This window comes from Cicer arietinum, chromosome 6 (assembly GCF_000331145.2).
Source record: "Cicer arietinum cultivar CDC Frontier isolate Library 1 chromosome 6, Cicar.CDCFrontier_v2.0, whole genome shotgun sequence".
Classification (NCBI taxonomy): Eukaryota; Viridiplantae; Streptophyta; class Magnoliopsida; order Fabales; family Fabaceae; genus Cicer; species Cicer arietinum.
In genome coordinates this window covers 51,319,790-51,327,495 of record NC_021165.2, presented here as the reverse complement: position 1 = coordinate 51,327,495, position 7,706 = coordinate 51,319,790, and positions in this window count along the sequence as shown.

The window sequence follows — 7,706 nt, the reverse complement described above, 5'->3', positions numbered from 1 at the left end:
GTCAAATATACAATTTTTTTTCCATAAATCCATTACTTCTTTTTGTCTATCATTTTTCACATATTGTTTGCATCTTGCCCCTACATTTTTTCCAATATGAAAACGACATAGCAAATGTATTGAAGTAGGAAACACAACACTAATCGTATTCATCATGGTAAGATCTCTATCAGTTACAATAACTTTAGAAGTTAAAGTCTCAGATTTGAACAACTTTCGTACCTTTTCAAATGCCCAGATGAAGTTATCTTGTCGCTGTTGTTCCAAATAAGCAAACCCAACAGAAAATGTCAAACTAGTAGATGTGACACCGAAAATTTTAAGTAGTGGTAACCGGTATCTATTTGTTTTGTATGTGCTATCACATATCAAAACAAAATGAAACGTGTTTAACAACTTTATACAATCAGTATGCATCCAAAATATATCTCTCAAAACATCAGAATTCTTCCGTATTCTTGTCCAATACACATAATTTTCTTGTTGTATTAACTTCAACAGATGCTGCATTTCTGTGTACGAACCTCTCAACGATGATCGATAAGTACTCCTTGCTTTATATATTTGACTTGGAATTGTCAGATTAGCTTTATTTCTCTCTTTCAAAGCATTTAGAATGAATCTGGGGGCAAGCTTATGCTTTATCATGTCATTGACAAATTTCCTCTCTTCTTCATTTAAACGCCCCAAATAAGAATGACCAGTTACAGTATCAAGTAGATCATGATTGTGTGTTCCACAACGAACACTAATTTTTCATCCTTCACCGACACTTAACGGTATACATCTGAGAGTAAACATATAATTTTCTTTATGAGAACAAGTTAATGGTGATTTTGATTTTGATTTATATCTTCCACCTCTTACGCATCCCAAAATCAATTTTTCTTTTCTTCCCCTCTTTCCGGTTGCTTTATCTGAACGAATGGTAACAATTAAAATTCCATTTTCTCTTCCAATGGTTTTTGCCCATTCAAACACAGCTTCTCGTGAAGGAAATACCTACAAAATATGTTTCAAATAAAATATCAAATATATAGTTATAATAAAAAATTTATCCGTGATGGATTATCAGTAATATCAATACCTGATCAGTGATGAATTTGTCGGTAGAATCTATTCTATTTCCTGAGGCAGGAACCTCAACTCTACTCATACTTAATTTAAAAAATAGTAATAAATATAAATAATAATAAATTTTAAAAAAAATTGAAATCTTCGAAACTTTCGCATTTCTCGAAACTTTCAAAAATGTGTAACTTCGAAGTTTCAAATTGATGCAAACCTTCGAAAGTTCTGGAAAATTACGTTTCGGAACTTTCATCTTCAACAAAAGTTCCGAAAGTTTGTGTTTCGGAAGTTTCAAATTTAACGAAACCTTCGAAATTTTCATCAAACTACAGTTTCGAAAGTTTCAAATCCAACCAAAGTTTCGAAGGTTTTTTTTGTTTGGAAAAATTGCATTTCGGATCTTTGGTTTTTTGACAAAAGTTTCGAAAATATTGTTGAAATCTGACCTCTGATTGTTTCGAAAGTTTGAAACTTTCGAATAATAATTTTTTGTGTAACTTTCGAAAGTGGGGGTGAGAAAAGAGTGTGGTAACTTTGTTGAGGAATTTTATATAAGTTAAAAAAGGGTAGATTGGTCAATAACAAAATATGGGGGGTGGGAGGTAAAACTGTGGGGTGCACAGTACATTTCCCTTTATTTAAATATCACATTTTTTTAAAAAAGTCACCAAAATACTTGAAAAAACTCCTATTTTTTTCTCACTTTTAAGAGGTCTTATTCCCACCATGCGATCAAATAACATCTCAGAATTGCGACCATTTACAAAACACTTTTGCCTCCCACACCCCTCAATTGTTTTGTAAATCCAAAATACCCAAACTATCATTCCCTCTTTATTCAATTAACCCATCATTTCTATCTTAATCATCTTTATCTTCGTTAACCTAACACATTCATCTTCAATCATCTTCAACATTCTTGAATCATTTTTGCCATCTTCAACATTCTTGAATCATTTTCAATACCTTCATCATCTTCAACACCTACATCATCTTCAACACCTACATCATCTTCAACACCTTCATCATCTTCAATACCTTCATCACTTCAATCATCTTCAATCAAGTAAGCAATTGTTGTTTTTTAATTGTTTGTTTTTTGGGTTGTTATTGAATGTTTATCAATGGTTGTTTTTGAATGGTGTTTGTGTTTTTTGAATGGTTGTTTTTGAATGTTCATTAATGGTGTTTTGTGGGTTTGATGATTGTTCACGTAGGGTTTAGTTTTAGAGGTGACGTACATGAACTCAGATAACGTATGATGATGGTGTTTAAGTATGTGAACTCAGATCACGTAGGTTGATGGGGTTCACGTACGTGAACTCAGATCATGTAGGTTGATGAAGTTCACGTATGTTAATGGAGTTCACGTAGATTGATGGAGTTCTCGTATGTTGATGGTGTTCACGTGGAGTTTAGGTACATGAACTCAGTTCACGTATGGATTCATTTAAGGAGTTCACGTAGGCTTTATAGACTTTACGTAGGTTATGTTTCTGGACTTGCAGAAATGTTATATTGTTATGTTGTTTTGATAATGATTATGATTTGTTTATGCAGAAATGAGGCGCACAATATTTACTGATAAAGCGGGTCGTGTTATACTCGATGAAGGGACTTTGACTGATGACGGTCGTCGTGTTAGACCAACCGTTTCTGCACGGGCGCACCGTGCCCAGCGTGAACTGCATGAACAACGAAGATTACAGAAGCAACAAGCAGAACATGCTCAACCAGAAGAGGCCCAAACGGAACATGCCAAACCTGGAGAGGTCTACGCGGAAGAAGCCTAACAAGAGGAAGCAGATGACGGATATTCTAGTGGTTCCGTTGACAAGTTTGTCCTAAGGACATAAGGCGATCATGTTGTGACACGATTATGGGACAGCATGGTAAATTTCTGAATCAAATTAAATTTTTAATAGTTGCTTAATGTGTTTTAACTTATATTTGTTCGGTTAATTTATTTCAGAATCGCGGAGAGTTAATGGTTTTTAGCAACGACAAAAAATTAAAAGAAGAGGTCATTGAAAATCAAGAGGTTGAAGAATTTGTTAAAAAAAATCCGGTTTATATATGTTGCTAAAATGCAGCTACGAAATGATCGTCAAAGGTCTAATTTCTGCCTTTGTCGAGAGACGGCATCGCGACACCAACAACTTTCATCTTCCAATTGAGGAGATGACCATTACTCTGGACGATGTCTCTTCGCTGCTGCATATATCCATCACTGGTACATTCTTCATCGTTAATATATTTAACAAGGATGATGCTGCAGAATTATTGGGTGAGCTTCTTGGGGTTAGTCTGGCTACTGCATATGCTGAGTTTAATTTTTGGCGGGTTGCACCTTGTTCAGCAACAATAGTGCCTTTGCAGTGAGCGTTGCCTACCTTGAATGTTTTAGAGACCTCAACTCATGCGGGGGATATGCATGTGATGCTGATGCGCTTGTTTACCTATGTGACAATCTTCGAGAAGCCATCATGCATCAGACTAGAACGATATCGGGGTATTTTGACACTATTATATGTATTTTCCTTGCTTTCCTAGTTTGATTTATTTCCTGATTACGTGGATTTTTTTTGGGGTTGTTGCTTTACTGATTTATGAATATCTTATTATATATGTGCAGACATGGGTATATGAGCATTTTTCAGCATTATGTGCAATTTGTTGTAGACTATCTTACATTTATGTTGAAGACTATCCTAGAGCACTTAGATGGAAGCCAAAACGGGATAAAGGTTTGGTTATTCTATTTAGGAAAACACTCGACAATATTGATGTTGATGACATATGTTGGACACCCTACAGAGAGCATAGACCAAAACGACCATTTGAGGTTGTTCATTATTTAGAGGGTGGATACGCTGGAGTCCCAAGATGTATGCTCACTTGCCATATAGGGTATTGCGTCAGTGTAGGTATGTCCAAATCATTCCTAGTTCACATTTGGAGATAGTAGGTCAGATGACCACACTAGAGAAAATGGACATCATGTTTACGCAATACGTTGTACATGTTGACGCTGGGGCATTGTACACAGACCTGCAGACTGTGCGAATGAGTACATGGACTGGTTTCGTCGGATTTCTCATCCATATATCATTCGTAGAGAATCGGTCTATGTAGCTCCTTCGATTGCAGAACTTGTCGATGATGATCATGCTCCAGCTCAAACAACGGTAAATACATTTAAATTTAATTTATCACTTTATTAAATTAATTAGTCATGTAATTTGTTTAACTAAATTAATTAATTAATGTATTTTTTAATGCAGCGTCGAGCAATACAATTTGCAGAGGAGCTTCTTGGTCGACAGTTGGTATTACTTGATGGTATCGCACTTGTGATTGAATTAATTTTGGTGTTGCGATCTCAGAGGGGTGGTGGTAGAAATTGAACCATCGTAGTGCCAAATCGTAAGAGACATAGACAAACTTAGGATTTAGATTTGTATTTTGGATATCTATTTTGGATATATATTTTGTATATCAGTTTGGATATATATATATTGGATTTCGACAATATTAAACAACTTCATTATATTTGAATTCATACAATATTAAATGTCAACAATTCAGTTTAAAATAACTTCATTTATAGTTTCTGGAAATATCTGCAATTAATGTTGCATGCGATCTCTGTAAATAAGTTCTCATTTCCGTATTTCTTCATTGCAATATTTTTTCTACAAATTACTTGCTAGTGGTATAGGAGAATCTTACTTTAAGTAAACCTATTAAATTACATAACAATTATAAATTATAAATCAATAACAATTATAAAATGAATTATCAATAACAATTTAATATGACAATTAATACTTGTACAAAATGAAAGTTCTTAACAAATGCAATAACAATCACACGATGATCTAACATAGATGTTGTTGGTGGACTTCGAAGTAGAAAATATGTTTGTGATTGGTTAAGTGATAATGCGACGACAACCAAGTTAAACTTCGAAGTAATCACATATCCCATTTCTGAAAGTGTCATCCAATTATCATTCGATGCAACTTGCTCAACATACACAATGTGTATAAGTTGTCGAACATAATTTTCTCCACCAAATAGTATCTCGTAATGAGTCATGAACTCTTGAAGCTTTACCACTCACTGTTAATGGATGAATGCCCAACAGTTCTCACCCATTCCAAGTAAAGCTGCAACTGCACGATATCAAAAATTACCATCATCAATAATGTCATCTATGAATTTATGAATTTCAACTGACAACCAATCTTTGGTTGTTGAACTTTGCTAACTGATGGTCGAAGTGTGAGCTTTTGGACTGATGGTCGAGGTGCAAACTTTTCTACTTTACTGGTTGATATAATGCTACATGCATTTGTGCCACTACATCGAACACTTGCATCTATATACTCCTACCAAGATGGACCACACTTGGTTGATCTATCTCTTTTTGATACCTTACTTTGGCCTTTTATGGGTCCACCTTTTGTTTTAACCTTGGCAATCGGTGGATACATCGACGTAGTCGATGGATACGCGATCTCTCGTAATTTACCTTTAAGTGAAATTTTGCCAGATACATCAAGTTCTTCAAACTTTTTCACTATTACATCTATTTCATGTTTCATAGATAACTCTGAAGGTTTACTCGATGCATCCACATGGAAAGTTAATTTACTCCACCAAACATGAATTTCGTCTAATGGAATGGAACGTGGGATCATACTATACCTGGCTATTTCACATGCACAAGGTAGACCATGTGTTGTCCTAATTGTGCAACCACACTTAGTCTGATCAATATGTACGTACTTCACGCGATCATACTCTACCGCAATGTGATCTATTGCTTTTTTGGACACAACACCACGCAAATTAGCGTATAATCTGTTACTATATCGATGCACCTTTTGAATGATGCTCTTTTCAAATGATGCTATTATCTCATTGTGTTGTAATACAATCATGCTATTGATGGTTTTCCAAACACTGCATATATCACCAATACTATCTTGTAATATCTTTTTCAAACTCCAATGTGCCGACTCAACCCTTTGTGTTGTGGTGTTCCCAAAGTGCATAACTCTAATTGTCACGCCTCAACAAACATTTCCTTGTGAGGAATTAACCACTGCTCATGTACATAATCATAAAAAAAAAAGAACAACTACTACAAATTCCTTCAAAGATAGTTAACTTCATGTAGTATTGAGCCTCATCGTAACTGTAAATAAGAGCATCTCATGCCTCCATAATTTGCACTTGCTTCTTTTTTGGAAACACAGTCATCTTGCACTTGGCTTTGACATTCTTGCATATATGAAACAAGCATAATAAATTCATTGCTTTTGGGAAAACATTTTCAACCACGTTCATCAAACCAAGGTCTCTATCAGTAACTGTAAGACCCATGGTTTTTAAATCATAAATTATGCAATTTTAGGATATTTTAGTGTTGAACTCTGAGGCTTTTTAGCCAAATTATTGTATTTTGTGAATTTAATTCCAAAAATATTTTTGGATCCCCGATTAAATTATTCGTCGAGTAATAGTTTTATTTATTTACGTTACGAAGAATTTAATACCAGACAATTTTGTTAAAAATACCTCGGGTTGCTGAAAATTGTATCTGTCAACTGAGTTGCAACGAGAGTTGATATTTTTAACAAAAAGTGGTTTGGAAAGTGATGGGTGAAATGGTAATTTTACAAAATATCTAGATACTTTTAGAATATTTGTAGTTTGGTTTTAATAATATATATATATATATATAGTATATAGATAAGAAAGCAAGGACACGGACAGAGAAACAGAAAGAAAGGCCTCGTGAATCTTCTTCTCCTTCTTTCCTTTGTTTTCCAAAAACAAAACTAAAACCATAAAACACAAACCCCCATTTTATTTACTAGATCTAAGCTTCCATTTGAGAAGTGACAGACGAGAAAGTTGCTCATCGCCATGTTGCGGTGCTAGTGATCTAGTTTTCGACGCGACGTCACAAACTTAAATTTTACCGAAATTAATTACGGTACCGTAATCGCGTGTTAGAGCTAATGTTAAGGTAAGAGCTCCTTCCAAAATTTTAGTTTGAATTTAGGACATTATTTGTGATTTTGTGGAAAAGAAATTTGATGTATTCGATGTGTGAATTTGTAGAAAATGAATTTAATGTGATTTATATGTGTAGTGATTAAATTTGATGTGTTTGAGTAACGTAAAGAGTTATTTTCAAATAAATGAGTTTGAACTGAAGTTGAAATTTTACGAAAAATTTAGAGTTGTTAAAGTTGTGAAAAAGTTCAAATTTTAACTAAGTTAAAGAGTTTGAGCAAAAAGATTGATGGAAATTAAAAATGATTAGAGTTTAAAATGTTACTCTTTTAATTACTCTTTGATTGAGTTTAAAAAGAAAATAAGTTTATAGTATTTTATTAACTCAAATATTTCGGTGCTTTAATAGTCGAGTATGAGAATGTGAAATTTGGGCAATATTCGTTTTATTTAGTTTAAGTAAATAATATAGATTATTTGACTTTAAAAGTTTGGTGTGTGAGAAATATTTAATTTTAGGAATTTTGTTGTGTTTGGATTAGTTTTATGGTGAACAAATTATTATAAATATTCATGTTTATGTAGTTAGCTCCTTGAGTCTC